The following is an 18,926-nucleotide window of genomic DNA, read 5'->3' as shown; positions in this document are numbered from 1 at the left end:
TTGTCATATTTTTCTCAGCGTGAGTGTACCGTATTATAACGCCTCATTGTCGTGTACTTAAGTGGCGTCCAAAACATTCCTTGTTGTGTATGTCCCACGTTATTACCTAGTTTATTTTTGTTTTCATTGATAATATTGATAATAATATTTTAAATTCTGTGATTTTACGAGAAAACTGTAGTGGTTGTGTCTTAAATATCAAACTAAAACCACATCTTTGATACTTGTGAAACGCGTTGTAAGAGAACCGGCAACCCAACCTAACGGTCGACAGAGAGACGACGCCGGGAACACACACGCGAGTCCAGAAATTATATACGGAGGAAATTTTAGGTAGTTAAAGTGAATCACAAAATCACTTTACAAACTGTACGAGTAAAGACATTGTGATAATACGTCATTTGTATTTGTCTGGTTAAAGTTGCCTTTTACGTACACGAGTTTTGTAGTGAAAAATATCGAACGTGTGAAGCAAAAATTGAATTGAAAGGGAAACCATTGAAAGAGAAACAAGAAATTTAACCGGCCAAGTGTACTTATCTTAAACCAAGAAGTTGGAATTCACTTCCCGCGATCGCTTTCTTTGTGTGATATGTACCACGTTGGAAACGGAGTTTGAAGAGGAATTTTTACGAGAGCCTGCGGATTATTCTCGTCTATACGGTGAGTTTTTTCTATGATTTATATTGCGCCACGTGCTCATATCGACCAGTTTGCCGAGTCTTTTCGCTTTTCGTACGATTTCCGGCAGATGTAAAGACAAAAAATGTCAACAAGTGACGTGCGGTGATTTATCGTAAACCTTAAATTTGGTGTTTCTTTATGTAGAATAATAAACTAACTTTTTTCTATTCTGCGTTGTTGAATTATACCCTACTATATATACACTAGTATAGCACATGAAATCGATACGAAACTATGCCCGTTGTTGAGTCTCACTGAGATACGACGGAGAAATTTTCAATGTATGCTTTTCATTCATCTAAAGACGTAAAAGTATTCCATAGTAAGTCTATTGGTAATTACTTTGAGGTCTCAATTTCAATGTGACTCCAATACCTTTATTTATAGTGGTTTAGAAAATTTTTGGTAATTTACTAAACAATCTACATATCTCTTCTCTACTGCTGTTATAGTAATTTAATTTATCATAACATGTTGAAAATGTTTAATGATTTAAAATGTGAAAAAATCTTTCTTAAATTATATACAACTATAAAGAGCCGTGACAGATTACAGATGAGTTTGAGATGGTATAAAAGAAGTTGAGCGACGACGAGACAGACAGGGAACGCGTGGAATTTTTTCTCAGGCTCAAGGACGGGCAGCTGCAGTAGAAGAAGCGAAAATTAGCCGGTTATTCATATAATTGTATCCCAGTGTAGTGAGTGTATATATCGGGGTGTTTCGTTCGTTTTCGTGAACGAGTTAACGGCTGATCGAGGGAGAGAGAGAGAGAGAGAGAGAAACAAAGAAAAGAGAGTTTGAAAACTAACAATCCAAAGTTCCGGAATGTTTTGTTCTTGGGGACATGAACAAAACCTAAAACTATTACAAATTTTCACTCGTTTCTTTGTCACAAATATTTTTCTTTTACTTCTGTGTTATCTACCGGAGAAAAGGAAAACTTTGAAATAGCCAAAGGAAAATCGAAACTTTGTTAAATTTCAGATGTAAAAATAAGTTATCCACATACATGTATTTCTGTATTTATATGTGAATAAAAACTTATGGAAATTGAATGGGCGAGAAATTCTACAGTCGCTTTCCCTCAGGGATACTTTAACAAATTGCTTTGTATTCAATCTGATGTAAGCATTATTACTGAAATTTATGAATTACTCATTAAACAATAAGAATTTAATTTCATAGTTTCATTCAACACAATTGAAATATCATAGAAAATTAAGTACTCCTTTGCCACTCCTCTAAAATGAATATCCGACAGAGAAAGAGAAAATTCCACTTGCAAGAAGGTGGATAGGAAGGTTAATTGAACGTCGTTTAGCAAGTTGAGGAGGTGTCGCACTTACCTCGGTGACGGTTTAATTATCAAAACGATATGCTGAAGAGACGGTCTTGGCCACGAATAAATGAAAGAAGAAAGAAATGAACTGCAAAGGAATTTTTTTTTCTTCTCAAGTATATATATTTAGTTGGCAACAAGTTGAACCTCATGGTAGTCAAGTCAATTTTTCGGTGACCTTCAGTAGAACGCCCTTGAGAGGAATTCGAATGAGAATTTATATTGTCGATAGGAGAAAGTTAACGATAACATTACGCAATGAGAAAGAGTAGTCACGTTGCAAAACTCTTCGAGTATATATTTTTCACTTTTTTTCATTAGTACTGCTATATTTCTTACAGATAATCTTATTCTTCAATTCGATTGTTGCAAACCGTGAGAATAATCTAACCAACAAATTATCTATGTGAATGTAGTGGAAGTTTACTCACTGAACTTGAACGCTCACGCCCTCTCACGATCCAAAGTGCTGTTCTTATTCTCTCCCTCTCTCTCTCTCTCTCTCTCTCTCTCTCTCTCTCTCTCTCTTTCTCCATTTTTTTCTTTTTCCTCCTCCGCCTCTTCACTTCCCGTATACCCATAGACGTAAGATTTACGAGGCACAGGAGACTTCAAGCAACCCAATAAACGACCAATCGTCATAAACGTGCTGAAACGAAAACTGAAATGTTCTGTTTCCGCCTGTGTTTCTATCTCAAAATCTTCAATTTCACTCTCACCACCAATTCCAAAGTTTTTTCCAGCTATTTTATATAATACCTTTTTACGTAACATTGTTAGTAGCCCAATAAACATTGATAAACTGAGGTAATGTAATTGATGGAGATTGTTGATTGACATAAGAATATTATAATGACAATGTGAGCATGTAATAAATGTTAAATCATCAAGCTTTTATGATTATATGAAAAGGTACAATTAGATGCAATACAATATTATAGCTCAGTCTATGTGACCAAAATTGATTGTTTTCCATTTTGCTCATCTAAATAAATTATTATAATATGGTCCATCTGGACAAATATTTACTGTATGATTGAAAACTTTATTTTGATTTTATTTAATATTATGATTGAAAATATTAATAAATATAATTAGTTCGAGTTAAAAAAAAATTTAGAAATTAGAGACAAGTATTAAATATAAAAGTTGAATTTTTGAATTATTAAGTTTTTATAAGTTATAAAGTTTACACAGTAGAATTGAACAAAAAAAAATTACTTTCTCATAACTTTTGATGACTTATCCTAGGTCGTAGCAAATAAAAGCTAAATTGTTTTTTTATTCAGCAGTTTATTTTACATTTGTTAGTATGCATCTAAACGCAGAATACAATGGAAATTTGTATAAATGTTTTAGGCATAAAAAATTTTTAAAATAGAAAAGAAGAATAATGAAAAAATGCAAGTAAACAAAGTAATTAAAAAACAAAGCAAAATAAAATATACCAAAAAATTCTTGGTTTCATCAGAGTCGAGTTGGACGTTGCACTAGGAAAGGGATTAACTCACAATTCTTGTTCAATTTGCGCCCAGGGTACGAAAGATCGAACGATTCGAATAAATCAAGTCTAACAAAATTCTCTTTTTTTATCTACTTTGTTCATATAATTACTTTATTCAATTAATTTCATTTAATTGACCTTTTCTATTTTAAACGTCAAGTCTCACTGTGTGTACGACAAAAAAATTCAAATATTTGTTATCAAATGTGCTGTTAGCAAATGAGTAAACTTCTCACGTCAAGAAATTTTTATCCACGTGGCTCATTTGTGAGTCACATTAATCGATTATTTTCTTAGAGCGTTTAAAAGACGAATACCAGACTTGCCAAGCTAAACCTTAAGTATTACAAGTTGGTTATTACGTACATACGTCCTCATTTAGTTCTGATACATTTTTTGATAATGATAGAGAAAAAAGACATTTACTTATCATCAACGATTCGTTAAGACATCACAGTAATTTCCGGTTACATTCAAACGTAGGATCTTTTAACAAAAATTAATGTGTCATAAAGTGAAAAATGAATGAGTTGAATTAAACTCTCATGTAGATGGATTTGCCGCTGGCGAAAGTAATATCTACGTTATTACATTTACATATATGTGTACTCCCAAGTATATATAATATGCTTCCTACTACTCATGTGTTTAATTACGTAACAACCGTGGTAAAGGAGAACGCTCGTCAGAGACAAGGCTTGTGGCATTTTCCAGAAAATTCACGGTCGAATAAAGATTTTTATTAATTTCTTTAGTTTCTTTCTGTCGTAGTTGACATTTATTCCATTTACTCTGTACTCTGGAGGGTAATGTAATTGTATAAAAATATACAAGATTATATTTTATATTTGTTTCTCACATTGAGAAACCAGTTCATGCTCATAGTATATAGTGAAAGGGAAAGTCTTTGTCCTCCGTAATATCGTAAGAGATAGAAGTCATTTAGAAAGGACATAAAATCTGTAACTCTTTTTTTCCAATTTACTTTTCGATATTTTAGCGTTATTTTTTTCTTCATTACACCGTTATGATATTATGAAAGTGCTTTGTAAAATGATGATGTAATTCCGTAATAGTTGAACCAATTTTCTCTTGCTTGACGATCAAATTCTGTGCGAATAAGAAAATTTAAGCGGGACAATAAATGAAATGATTAAATAATTGTTTCATGTGAATTTGATTTTAACTTGTATACTCGTCGTTGTTGCAAGTATATAGCCTTGTTCTCTTACGTGACTTTTGAACACATACGTGATTCTCCATGTTTCAGCCCGCTTCTTCTACGCACGCTCGTGAGCGAGGACATGACAGACAAAGAAATACTAGTGTCAACTCATGCATCTCTTTCTCACTCGATCGATTGATCTCACTTGTGTTCTATGTCTGACCAGTGAAAGATAAGAGTAAATAAAAAATCAACATTAGCCGATTAATTTTTTTTTTCAATCGTATTCGAAAACTAAATAAAAATAATCTATACATTCATCTACTTACTTGCTTCCGTCATAGTGCTTTTCTTCGTATTTGCGTTCCACTTTACTAGCATTTCATCATTGTATTTATATTCTAAAAAATGCGACAAAATTTATATTGGATACTATTGATAAGATAAAATAAGTAAGAAAATGAACTAACCGACTTAAGTATGCTGAGAAAAAAAATATTTCTGTCAAATATTTGAATTGAGCAAAATATTCTAAATATAAAATTCTATCAATCGATCAAACTAGAGAAAGTTCAACTCTGAAGTATTGGATCGAGTTGGTTTGATTCGAGTTTCAAATCGGTTTCCAATTGCTACGAGTTTTGTTTGAACTGGATATTCTGTATATAAGTTATTCAACTTATATATTTTCTTATTGACCCACTCGCAAGTGTGTTTACAAAGTAGCAAAGCGCATGATTAAGTTTGTTTTGAGCCGAATGAGTTTTTATGAATTATTGATAAATATACTATGTACAAGAGTCGTTAAACTAGAGTGTTAAACACACTTTAGAGGTCATATCATTGCACACAAAACATACGCGTTGCGTAGTGTAAACATGTATATATATATATATATTGCTCTATATAAGGTTGTATCTGACGTGTGTAAAGACGATTCGTTGTGTCTTGTACCATCGCAAGATCGATATCTTAACATGACCACTCAAGCTTGTAAGGCGCGTGACGATGACGGTCTTTAACCTTCCCTTCTTCCTACGCGAAATACCACTTTTCCCTGTCATCATTATACTTATCTGATTAATTATGTGAGTAATGATGTTTTACTTCAAAGATGGAGTCAAAAAGAAATGACAACAATAGTAGATTTATTCCCGTCATTTTTGTAAATATTTCAAATTTTAATTGAAATTGTACAAAAAAAGTTGAGTTGATTTTTAGTTAAATGTGAGTTTAGAATTCCATTTCACTAATGTGAAAATAAAATAACTCATGAACTCTACTTGGTTTGATATCCCTTAAGGGAAAAGTGTTACGTTTATCTCGGAAAACAATAATAAAAGCTTTTATGAACGTTTTGGAAACATTTGGAAATTCAGAAGTAGATGAATATCTTTCATAGAGAAAACTGAATTCAGAAGTATTAAAATACTCATCCAATTATCATTTTTTTTTTGGTCGTTTAATTCTTTTTAATTATCATGTCTTGATGTCCAGTAACAAAGCAACAAAACGAGATACATTTTCTTTTACTTTTACATCGTAAATTGCATTCGTAAAAAGTCAAAAGAGCAGGGTCTAAAAGAATCATGATAGAAGAATAATCTGGTATTAGATGGGCTTCTGGAGAATCTTACTATCATTCATTTACCTTTGCTTTACACACATGCTCCAACCCCAGTTCTTCCATCAAAATGAATTCTTCTTTCTTCTCCTTTTCACCAGTTCTTACAGTTTTTCTTTATTTTAAGGCACACAATCTGTATTAGCCTTGGCACGATTCGCTTGTTGTCCCGCGTAATAATTATCTATTATTGAAATAAAAAAATGCTGATGTGGTAATCATTGTGCTTCGGTACGTTAGAATCGATTATAAATATGCCAGGTGCACAAGTAAACGGTGCGACCGGATCCAGCTGCCCGTTATCAGAGCTCGTCGCGAGTCAGCGATTATAAGCGTTAAACCGATTGGGCCTCTTTGTGCAGTGCCAGAAAACTGACGATGTGTTTTATTGCTGTTAAATATTTCTGTATAGATAATGTACTCATAATTGACATTATTTTCAAGTAGCATAGTGGATTATTGTGTTATGTCATGTAAAGTAAATTAACTGAAACATAACAAATGTTGATAAAATATTTTTTTCCAAGAAATGGCTTCATTTTGTAGATTATGGTGTTTTCGAGTTAATAATTATCTTTATTTGGTGTTGATATTCTTCTCAATTTTTAAACATGTTTTTATAATAAAATTGAAATTTCTTGAGTTGAAACTTATAGTAATATTTATTACAATATAATATTTTTCAGAGTAGAGATGAGAATTTCTTGAGCAACATTTACAATGAATACTTTACTAATAACAATTAAAATTATTTGTATTGGTTTTTTTTTTCTTTATTTTTTCAATTCTAAGTTGATTAGGTAATTTTTTTATTTTTATTTAAGGTATCTGTCGAATAGTTTATTACGAAGATGATTTTTAATATTAAAAAAATTTTTTTACGTAAGTAAAATTTATATTAATTTGCATTTACATATTTATTAAAATTTATTGTTACAATCATCTCAGTACATATATAAAAAGCTGTTAGTTACTACAATTATTGGAATAGATAATTTTAAAAATAAGAAACTTTCTGTTCAATATACCATTCATTCAAGTGTTCACTGATGTTTTATCAAACTTCACATATTTGTTCAAATAACATATTTTTTCGTGAATTAATTGACTTAACTTCCTCCATTTTTTTAAGTTTTCGAAAAAAAATTACTCACTGATTTTTATAAAAAATCAAACAGTGTATGGGTTTTGTGCACAGTTAACAAAAAAATACCCATTCAATTTTCAGTTGTTTAGTCAAATTGGATTAAAACAGCTTCTTACAATCAAATCATATCATGAATCATATATCTTGGAAGTATTTCGAACAATTATTAAAAATTATTAAATAACAAAATAATAACAAAATTTACTGTCTTAAAATATTTCAAAGGTGATGAAATTTGATTTTAGAATTTTTTATATTCAATAAAAAGGGTTTTAAATTATTTCTTCTCCAAAACGTCAAACTGATAAGTATTTTTTATAAACCCATACCATTAGAAGCACTAATAACTCGTAAAAGTCAAATTAGTTGGTTGACAGTTTGTTCTATAGAATTTTGAAAATATAATATTCAAAGACAAACAACCTGCGTGTAAAATAAAAATATAAAATACAAATAAAAATAATCTCTTATGAGATCTCTTAAGCATAGGCATTTTATTGGTCTTTACGATGTTTTTTCTGTATCCTGAGATAAGAATTAACGTATTCCTCTCTCTTATCCAATCTTGAGTAAGCAATTTGAATATGAAATTAATGATTACACTCATGCAATTTGACTCAATTTCCTATTTAATCATGGCACAGCCCAATTTCAAGCACGGTTGATCTCGTATTTGTAAAATCATAATTAACCCAACATAACAGATCGCGTAGCCGCAAATAAAATGAGTGTGATATTTCTATATATATATGTTCCTAATTATTGCCGGACCATATGCCAGCTAGAAAACATTATTGTGGTTTAACATTGTAAGCAAATTCATTTTATTACATTAACAGGAATCATGAATAATTCCCTTTTCCTATTAGTAGAGTTAAATTTTCTCTTTTTATTAATTTTTTTCACTCTTATATATTTACTCGTTAACTATGCACCATACATATTTACCATTTTTTGAGCGAACATGCTGCGAAATAGTCTTAGAATTTCTTTGCATTGCTTCTTTCTTCTTGTTCGCATAATTACGAGTCGTTGTATAACGCTTAAAGACCTCTTCATCCAACTTTCATTTTTTTTTGTCTCGTTATATACAATCAAGGTCGTGCTTTCATTTAGGTTAATATCCGGTATTTTGTACCAAAAATTTTAGGCTAACTTCTTTTCCCGTCGCTCTTCTAACGATTTTTCATTTTTTCATCCAATAATAGTATTTCGGGCCATGAAAAATAAAAATTATGAACATTTCAATCAGCTCTGAATTCTGGTATGTTTTTGATGCATTAAATACCGCAATATTAATCAATTTTGCAAAAGAAAAAAAATTTCACAATTTTTATTTAAGATTATTTAACCAGGATAAAATGAAATGAAAGATGAAACAAATATTTGTAGCTTCATGATATTGTTTTCATTTGATTTAATCCTCTATATCACGATGTAGACTGTGAGCAACATACCGTTCAACCTACTGCTAAATTTATATGATTCGATTTTTGACATTATATTGCCCCCCAGGCAACACTCCCTGTTTTTCTAATTTTTTTGGAAACTAATTGAATAAATAAAAAACTACGAAACACGTCTAATTTTATTTTGTCTTAATTACCCGTAAACAACATAAAATTAAAAATGCATATTCTTGAGTTATAGAGGGTTAAATGGGTAAAATTATATTTATTGAGAAAAACATTGTAGTAAATGAATAATTATTAGTTTTAAAAGCTTTCAACACATATTTCCTTGTAACATATGTCGTCCAATAGGAATTAAACTCATCGCATTATATATTATTATCGCAGGAAGTGGTTTTCCACATTTCCTCATTATTTGTCTATCGTTGTTCTTGCTCTTTTGAAAGTGTATTTATGAATTATTCTATTTCTCACGTAAACAGTTTATTATTCACATCAAACAACTTTAGAAGTAACTAGAACATGCTTTCTTTATCAGTTAAAATAATTAAAAATATTTGCTTTTGAAGCTAATCTAATAATTAATATTAAAAGGTAGTCTTGCTTCCGGGAGTTGAAGCATAATAATAAGGATAAGGATATAAGGATATAAGGAAATTTACAAGAGAATTTTTGCTCTTATAATAAGTCGAATAAACGAGTACGAGAGAATTCTCATTTATTTTTGCCTGATGAAATATCCAAGCAAGTAGAAAGACGTATTTAATCTTGTAATCGGGAAGTGACGTGAATCATCACCTTCAACGTTGATTCTCTGAGTTCTGTACTCACCAACTAGGACGACAAGAGAATCTCTTTTGTCATTCAGCAAACGTGCATGAGCATTTCCGGCTCACTAAATTCCTCGAGTCGTGATTCTTACTACTCCTATCACTTTTTCACTCTTGAAATCTTATTCTCTTTATATTGACTTTTCTACTTTTCCATTTGAACATTTCATTCAATTTCAATTCTTAGAGGGAAAATAATTATTCCTAAAGTGTGTTAAGAAATTAAGTGTCAAAAAATATCGATTAAAAATATCATTAAACCTTAATAAAATAAATTGGTTTACTTATTAATATTGAAGAAATGAATTTTCTTTGTAAGAGATACGAAGACGCTTCCAAGTGAATTTCTTGTAGACACGTATCACTCCTTCTCTAATTAGATTCCAAAGTTTATTTCAGCGCGTAAAGTTGAGTAAAATTTCACCAAACTTATGCCTCTCTTATTTATCAACTATTTGTTATTATATTTTTAATTTAGGGAATCCTTTGTTGCAGTAAAAAAAATTTTTCGACGAAATTGATTTAATTAGCTAATAATAAATCTTTACATGTTGAATTATTAGACGATATAAATGTCCACATTCTTGTATTAAACTAGCTTTAATGAAACGATTGTTTTAATACTTTTTCAAAGTTACCGTTTAAGCAACATATTAATTATATTAATCAATTGAAAATGTTTTTCTAAAATTTAAATACGAATAAAACTATAGTTTTTCTATGAAAAATATTTCTCTGACAGCCATTGATGTAATTTTGTTAAAATCTCTTGGAATGTATTAAATTTTTTAATGCTTGTAAAGTGAAAAGTTATTATAGAATTAGTAATCCTAAAAGATTCATTAGGATTAATGAATAATCTGGGTACAGTCGAACTCCTAATTTTTACGCCTTCGGCTATTTTTCCTAAGAATAAAAATTACGTGGTCGCGTGTTAAGATATAGATTAAACTATAAGGTATTGACATTCAATATAAATAAAGTATAATTACGGGGCTAAAAATTAAATGAATTCGACTGTAGAAGAAAAAAAATCCCAATATCAGAGTTAACTAAGCTCATTAATAATCAACATGTGATAGGTTAATTCAGCACTACTTTTCCGACCATTTACTTATTTTCAATGAATTGTATTTGAAATTTTTTTTTTATCTGTTGCTACATAATTGTAATTATAAACTATTATTACAATAACTACGTGATTTAATGAAGCTCCAACTCGATAAATTGCAATTAAAATCTTTTCTAACTTCATAATGCTATTTGAACAATCAGAAAAAAGCTACATTATATAGTAACTCTTTGTATTATCACTAAATATGATTTTTTTATTGTGCAAAAAAACAGGAGTAGTGTTGAGAAATAATAGTATGACAGACTACTTAATGCTGAACTTGGTTTGAGGTCTCTTGTATTTCAACGTTGTGGTAATGGTGGAGAACCACGAAGGACGCTAGAATGGATCAAAGGCCTGAGTAAGCAGAAATGTTGTGCGTGGAATCATGAAGTATCTTTGCAAAGCATTACATCTGGTTGTGAGAGCCGTAAATAACGACCAAAAAAGCAGGTGTAACCTTGGCTTAATTCGATCTACCAACTAAATGGTCTCTTTTCTTTTTCTACTCACACTTTGTTGAAAGTTATTATTTTTTTTTTTTTTATTATAATATTTACTGCACAATTTTCTGCTTTGATGAATCCATCAGTTTCTTTTGACACTACGTTTCAAATCATAGAATTTTTCATTTATTTTAATTTTTATAGAACATTAAATAATGTAACAAGTTATGATGTATTTCAATAATTAACTTTTTAATAAACTTACAAAAGTAAAATTGAATACGCGTCGCAACCGTCACAAGCCCCTTCTATTTAATAATTCACTGAACATATGAGTAATGTAAAAGTGCAATAAATGCGGACACGTTGTTGTTTAAATAGCTTCTAATTCGTAACTGGTAAATTTTATTTTTCAAAATTATTAATAAATAGATTAAATAAATAAATTATTTTTAATTATTTTTCAAAAAGTTTCTACTATTAATTATTTACTCCGAGTACCTTTCTTGATTTAAGTCGAAAGAATTTCAAAACAAAATTCTTTCCATCATTTTCTTAAACACAAAACTCATGAGTTTAAAGAAAAAAGGGAAAATTTTGGCTGAAACGACGCTTTTATTTAAATAAAGCAGATTAGACCTATAATAAATTTTTTTGAAATCTTTTTCAACTTAATTTTTATTTTCAGTAAATGTTACAGTGGAAAAAGAGACTCAAGATACAATATTCATCATGATCTCAAAAAAAATTATTTTTCGCAACGAAGTGAGAAGACAATGGTGAGAAAAATGATGGATCTTCACATTCAACATGGATTTCAACTCTTCGACTTTACCATACGTCTTCTACGTTTTTATTACTTTTTAGTTCACTTCTTCACATTTATATTTTTTTCTTATTGTTAGTAATCTCTAAAATAGACTGAAGATCTCTAGTCAGTTTTCTCACCAACGATCTTTTTTATTTTGTTTCCTTCGATAACTGATCCATCAAGCTCTATCTTAACCTTTTACAAAGATTTTATACAGTTACCAAAAAGCATCAACTCTCCTCATATCCGGTAAATTTATAAACTTTTCGTATAGTATAAAGCTTCGAGGACATTCCCGTAAAGAATACAAATGATTTTTACGCCAATTTAAGTTTCTTATGTCAAGTTTTAAAAAGATACACGTATACACCAACAGAGGAAAGTATATCTCCCAACGACCTAGGTCGAGTCAATACGACAAAGAAGGAAGTCAGAATCGCTGGTGGTATCGCAACAGGAAGCTAAAGACCGGAGCGAGACTTGAAGGGGTTTCTGGAACATGTAAATATATACCACCAAGCACAAGATAGATAACTATACCTTATGTACGTATACTTATGCGTAAAATATAGAGTCATTACGCACACATGTGTCACGTGTGTATAGTGAAGAAAAGCTACTAGGTCGATAAGACTATATACCTACTATGCTGCTATTATCTACAAAGAAAGTTTGGGATATTCATTTTTAAAGTGATCTCAGTGAAATTTACCCAATAACTGACACGTGTTTTTCTTCGGATGGAAAACAACATCTATATGTTTTGTAATTCGTAAATCTACAACAGAAAAATCCATTGTTTTTAAAGTGCAACTTTTCAACATCTTTGCAAATTTCTGTGGAAGATAAAGAAATTGGAGATAGAGGTTTATTCATGATGATTTCCTTGCAATACAAAGTGACCATTTTTTGAGATACCTATCAATAATGGATAAGAAAGATTCATAAATTAGATGTTGAGAATGTTCTTTAATTTTTATTCCTCCAATCGATGCTCATACTAATTACAAATTAACATAAATTCGGTAACATAAACGTTCTTAGTTTATGACATTAATTCTAATCAACAATAAAACAATATGAATAATAAATTATAATTATTTGAAAGTAACGTTTTTTTAACATAAAAAGTCTGATGTTTAAAATAACCAAATATTTTACAATTTATGTTAATTTGTCCATTTTAACAATTACATTATCTTTTGGAATAATTTTTATAATTTACAAGTAAAATAATTCTTTCTTTGCAATTATTTACATATATCTACATTACTTCAAGGAAGTAATTTTTTCCGGGTATATTTTATTAAACTGTCTCACCTTTGTTTGAGAATATTTGTTTTATAGTCATAAAAAATTTACTTTCGAACAAAAAATAATTGTTTTAAAATTCTTGAATAATCTGATAATTATATTGGCTGAATGAAAAGAGGAAAATACGAAAAATGACTATTCCACGTTATTTCTAGGTTCCTGGTACATTACAATTCCCAAAAAAAAATAACTATCATAGTAACGATAAATAAATTGTTTTATTCAGCTAAGCATTTAATAGAAAATTTTTAATAAAAACAAAGTATTTCAGTAGAAAGTTGGACAGTCCATTTTATGCAGAGTTTAAATGTTTGGGAAGTACGACATAAACTTAAAGGTAATATTTAATTAGAAACGAATCTGATGAAGTCAGAGTGATATCTTATATCTGCACCATTTAGGTAGTTCCCCTCGAGGCGTTTCTCTCCCGGAAATTTATGCCAGCAGCTCGTGGCACTCACCACTACCGTCAGCCAAGTCGACGACATCGTCGTTGGGTACTTTGGTGGGTGCTCGTTAAGCATTGAGTTTGAGGGAGAGGCAATGTAGGTACCTATACCCGTCGGGCATATCGGGGGTTGTTGATGACTGAACTAGAGAGAAGGCTGGACTACTTTGCCACAGAGGTTCTCATTACGTTGTCGTCCCCTGTACGTTTGTTCTTCATAGTCATACACAAGAACAACGTTTAAATGTACTACAGGGCATGCTGCACCTCCAGAAACCTTTTAACAAATCTGAGGAAAAACCGTTTGAAGCTTTGCAATAACCAACAAACTCTTGTACCATCAATGACTCCGCTTTCTCTCTCTCTCTCTCTCTCTCTCTCTCTCTCTCTCTCTCTCTACATTCATAACATAATAGTTATACAGTGATTGTCCGTTCCGTAATTGTCCTCTGTTTATTTTGCATCTAAAATAGTGGTTATCATGTAGTTTTGAATATAATAATAGTAATAATAATAATAATCCTAAAGGTCCTTCCCGGGAGACTGGGACTCAATCTTTATGGTCAGAAACTTGACCGATGTGGTTTGAACTTTGGATTATAGTTATTATCCAACTACTAACTTTACTAATCAAATTCTAGCGGAAATTCTGGTGTCAAAATGACAAGGAGTGAAATGAGTTTGCCAAACTGGAAAACAATAGTTTAAATAAAGCGAGTAGCTGTTCAAGAAATTCGAGATCATTATTAAATACCATAATCTAGATTTATCTTCTATTTGAAACAATAGATATTTAGTAATTAGAGTAAGTGTACATTACTATTTTCTCTCTCGTTCATCAAGAGAAATTAACGGTACAAATTATGCGAGGAATGGTTTGGTGTTCGATTTTCAATACATTATGATGCAATATATCTATATATCCTTTAATTTAGTAAAATTATTATGTAAAGATTTTTCATGGAAACAATGACAAAAAAATTTACGTTTCATTAAGGAATGTTTTGTAAAATGGAACGTCTAGTCTGAATGTAGACGTACATAGACGGTAAAAAAGTTTTTGAGTTCAAAGAAGTTTTATTGATTAAAACGAATACGAAGAAAGATTCAAAAATGAAGTAAAAAAATTGAAAAAATTTTTTGTTATGGTTTTAAGAGATTTTCATGCAACTGCAAGGTTCAAGATGATGTTAAATTAGCAAAGATAATAAAAGAGATGCTAAAAAAAATCAATGAAGAGAAAATGAATGTATAGAATATATTTTTGACAATTTTTTCTGCATTTTACAATGAACATATTCATATAATAAACATAAATATTAAATAATAATTTAAAAAACTAATGTATTATTTGAACATCGAGATAAAAGTGAAAAATTGTACTTGGTCTCCACTTCCTGCTAAAAGTACATCATACTCTCATTTGAAAATCCACATTTCGATCTCTTAGAATTTTTAAATCCAGTTCTTCTCTCACATAATTTGACTGTCAGACTGCAACCATCTGTGACTTTTATGTTGTTCTCACATAATAAGTATCCGCCAGTCATTACCGGCAATTAACAAACATGCAGCACTCTACATGTTTACATCCAGTAATTTCAGACTCAAGAACTTCAGTAATTACTTACTTTAGAGGATTTCTTGTCCTCATGATGTGAGGCTTTTGTGAATAAGAAAATACGTTGAGCCAAGTGAGCAACTTTGACTTTTATTGTTGCATAAGAGGTTTATGTTGATAATTGTAGGCTGACAAAGTTTTATTGCTGTCTTGACATATATATCTGTTGAATACATGACTTGTCCCAATATATACTTAAAGACACTGCTATTTATCGAATCAATTTTGTATTCACTTTCTTTGTTACTATACAAAATTTATACTTCTTCTTTGTCGCGTGTTTTCAATTCTCTTTAAGTGATATTATGCTATTGAGTATCACGAGTAAACTGTTGTATGGATTCAGCGAATGGATAAAAACGGTATCAATTGCACCGGAAGTCTCACCCAACTTCCGTTAATCGAGATATCGTGTTTACGATGTTGATCGATTTATGAAAGAAAAAAAAATTGACAAAATAAACCTACAATCCTAAATACATTCTATTAGAATTCATGAAGTTGAATCACGAAATTCAATTTCTATTTTTATTTTTTTTAATCAATTATTTTAATAAATATAGTTGATTTAATTATTCTATAATTTTTTAACATTCAAGTCACTTTTATTTGAATCAATTCGACATAATATCTGCAAAAAATGACTTTCAAGGGAGTTGGACTGTTGCATCACATCCAAAAGATTTCAATTAAATTTATGAAAATAACATGTTGAGTTCATGGGTTTATCAAAGTCACATGATATACAATTTATATTACCATTTGAATAGGTACGGTAGTTGAATGGATAATCATGTCCTTACTATGAAAGCTTAGATTCAAACTCAACAGTTATTACTTTTTCATTTAAATGAATAATTTGAAGTAAAAATTAGCTAAAATAACTTCAAAAGGTTAATTGCCACCCTGCAAACGAAATGAAATGATTATAAAAATGTTTTTATTTAGAGAACAAAATTTCTCCTTGTTCTAGACAGTTTGAAAAATAATATCCCATTAATATTTGATTTTTATTACGTTTCTCAGCTTGATAGATAATCATTTATATAATATATAAAAAGGTGAAAAAATATAAAGAATATAATTCTATCATTTGAATGCCGGAAGAAAGATGTGGCCACTGGAAGCGAGATTAAATGGAATAACGTTATCTCTCTGTTGAAAATCAAGAGGGATTTCACGGATTGAAATTGAGTGCCATCAATTTCAATGTCATTTTCGAGTGAGGAAGTGCTTTTCGGTATAATTCCTAAGCTCTATGTAGTTTTAACCTCAAGAAGACTACATCACGTCATCAATTATTGCACAACTACTCTCGCGAGAGTAACGCTTTCGTTCAAATATTTATACAGCCATATAAAATACTGATACATTTTTGAATAATACTCTCAGTTATTTTATACGGTTGTTAAAAGCTCAATTTTAAATAATGTTTTTATTTTTAAACTAATAAATGAACCATTTACTATGATTTATTACTACGTGTTATCATATTACCTAGCACGTTACAGATGAATTCACTATTGTATTAACTTTTAATTAATAATTATATTATTGGCGTAAAGTGAGTACGAACTATCATATACAAATATGTACATCCTTTAACAACTTGTTATTTTATTGCTAATAAGATTTTTATTATTCATGTTACAGGTGAGTCATCGACGACTGTATTAGGCGGTATTAAACTTTACCGTTCAGTGATTATTATTGAATATCCAGGAGCACATTAGGCATAGAATTAATTGATGAATTAGGAAAGAAAGGTAAGATAATCCTCTGACACTTCATATCTTTCCACTTCCGACATATCCACCTGTTCTCTTAATATACGTCTCAGGAAATTAATTCATTAATCAACGGATTAATTACACAATCCGGCTTGGGTTTACCATAATCTACCCTATGTCTGATGAATGAAAATTTCATGAGAAATTTTTATTTCTCTCATTTATATCAACCATACTATTCAGCATGAAAATTTTACATTTGCTAACAAGACTGCTTTCTAATGAAATTTTAAAATCTTTTCTTGGGATTGGTAACCATCTAAAATAACATCATTGAACGCCGCCGGGTCGATTAACCTCTTCTAAAAATTGACAATGTCAAGTGATTTATAAAATGGAGTAAAAATATACGCTTTGATTGAGATTAAAAAATCACTAGGAAATAAAAAATTTTGGTAATTTTGTCTCAAAATGAAATAAAAACCATTTTAATAGAATTTATCATATTCTATCATTAAAAATTTTTTTTTAATGACTTTTTAATGATATCAAAAAATTTTACAAATCAATTTAATTATCAACTTTCTGTCAATTTAAAAAAATAAAATTATTAAGATTTATCACTGTTTTTTTGTGTCATTTTAATCTCTGACTTGAACTCGAAATATAATTTTTAGTATTAATTTTCCATTAATACAAAATAATTTCACTTAAAAGAGTAAAAAAAAAAAAAAACTACATTGTTTTTTATTTTTAAATTAATTTTTTCCAAATCTAAAAACCCTGTGGGCTTACTATTAGTTGATATTATTTTTAAAAATGCCCGCAGGCGTTAAAGTTATATGTATTTCCCTAAAAATAATTCTCAAATTAATCATTGAATGCATAAAGCGTAAAATAGTTGAATATCTATAGATTATTCGTAAATTAGTTTATCTGCTATATAAACCAAAAAGTGAACATGATACTAATTAATCCAACAATTAATGAGCTTCATTTTCACAAGCAGAGAGTTTATCACCTTTAGTATAGGTATACCAAGGTTCTCTTGTAAAATTGATTAATGTCTCATGTATACGGTGGTACACCATTTACCACCAAGTATGTCACCCCTTGATCCTATATGATATTCATGAATGATACGGAATTAATTTCTCATATGTATGATTCTTTTTAACATTATAATTTTTTGCATCTCATCTGCTACTGCTACAACTACCATTGCTGATCATCTCGGCCATCATTAATTTTATTATCGTTGTTATTAAAATTAACCACCTTGAACTGAAAAAACAAATTTACAATCAACAATACTAGACCATTATTCTATAAACTCGAACAGGGAAATTACATCAAGATTTATTATTTAATTGGTAACTTAATTAAAAAGTTATAAAATAATAAAGTTTATGATTAATTTAACGACTCACATTCAGAAAGAAACATTAACTTAAAATTCTGTTGATAAGAAAAGCTTAAAACTATGAAGAAAGAAGGGTGGAAGAGTTAAAGTACGGGAAGAGAATTGTTTTCATTGGAATTTGGCAAGAATAGAATGAGAATTTGTCTCTGGTGGCCAGTAATTACGTCCCTAATTTCTAAGGAATGTCTTAACTCGTGGCCGCGACTAAAGCAGCCGGTACTAATGTCACTTGGTGGTTGTTGTGGTGTCATTGATGCGAAGGCGAAAGCATAACAGAATGTGAGTATCGTAGGAAAGACAAAGAGAACCTG

The 18,926-nt window shown here is 30.0% G+C and overlaps 1 protein-coding gene across 2 annotated transcripts in view; it reads left to right on the top strand.

Annotated features, from left to right (window-relative positions):
• Positions 1-536: 536 nt before the first annotated feature.
• The window catches only part of brat (brain tumor), a 37,641-nt gene continuing 19,251 nt past the window's right edge, over positions 537-18,926 (top strand). Inside the window, exons 1-2 of one of the 2 annotated variants that reach the window (XM_035078475.1) lie at positions 537-663; positions 17,116-17,228. The gene's annotated coding sequence lies outside the window, so the exon portion shown is untranslated. The remainder of the gene's footprint in view (positions 664-17,115; positions 17,229-18,926) is intronic. The other variant, XM_035078484.1, reaches the window with a different exon arrangement.

Source organism: Chelonus insularis, unplaced genomic scaffold, assembly GCF_013357705.1.
Source record: "Chelonus insularis isolate UGA/USDA-ARS -01 unplaced genomic scaffold, ASM1335770v1 contig_116_pilon, whole genome shotgun sequence".
NCBI lineage: Eukaryota > Metazoa > Arthropoda > Insecta > Hymenoptera > Braconidae > Chelonus > Chelonus insularis.
This window is presented reverse-complemented; position numbering and strand designations above follow the sequence as displayed.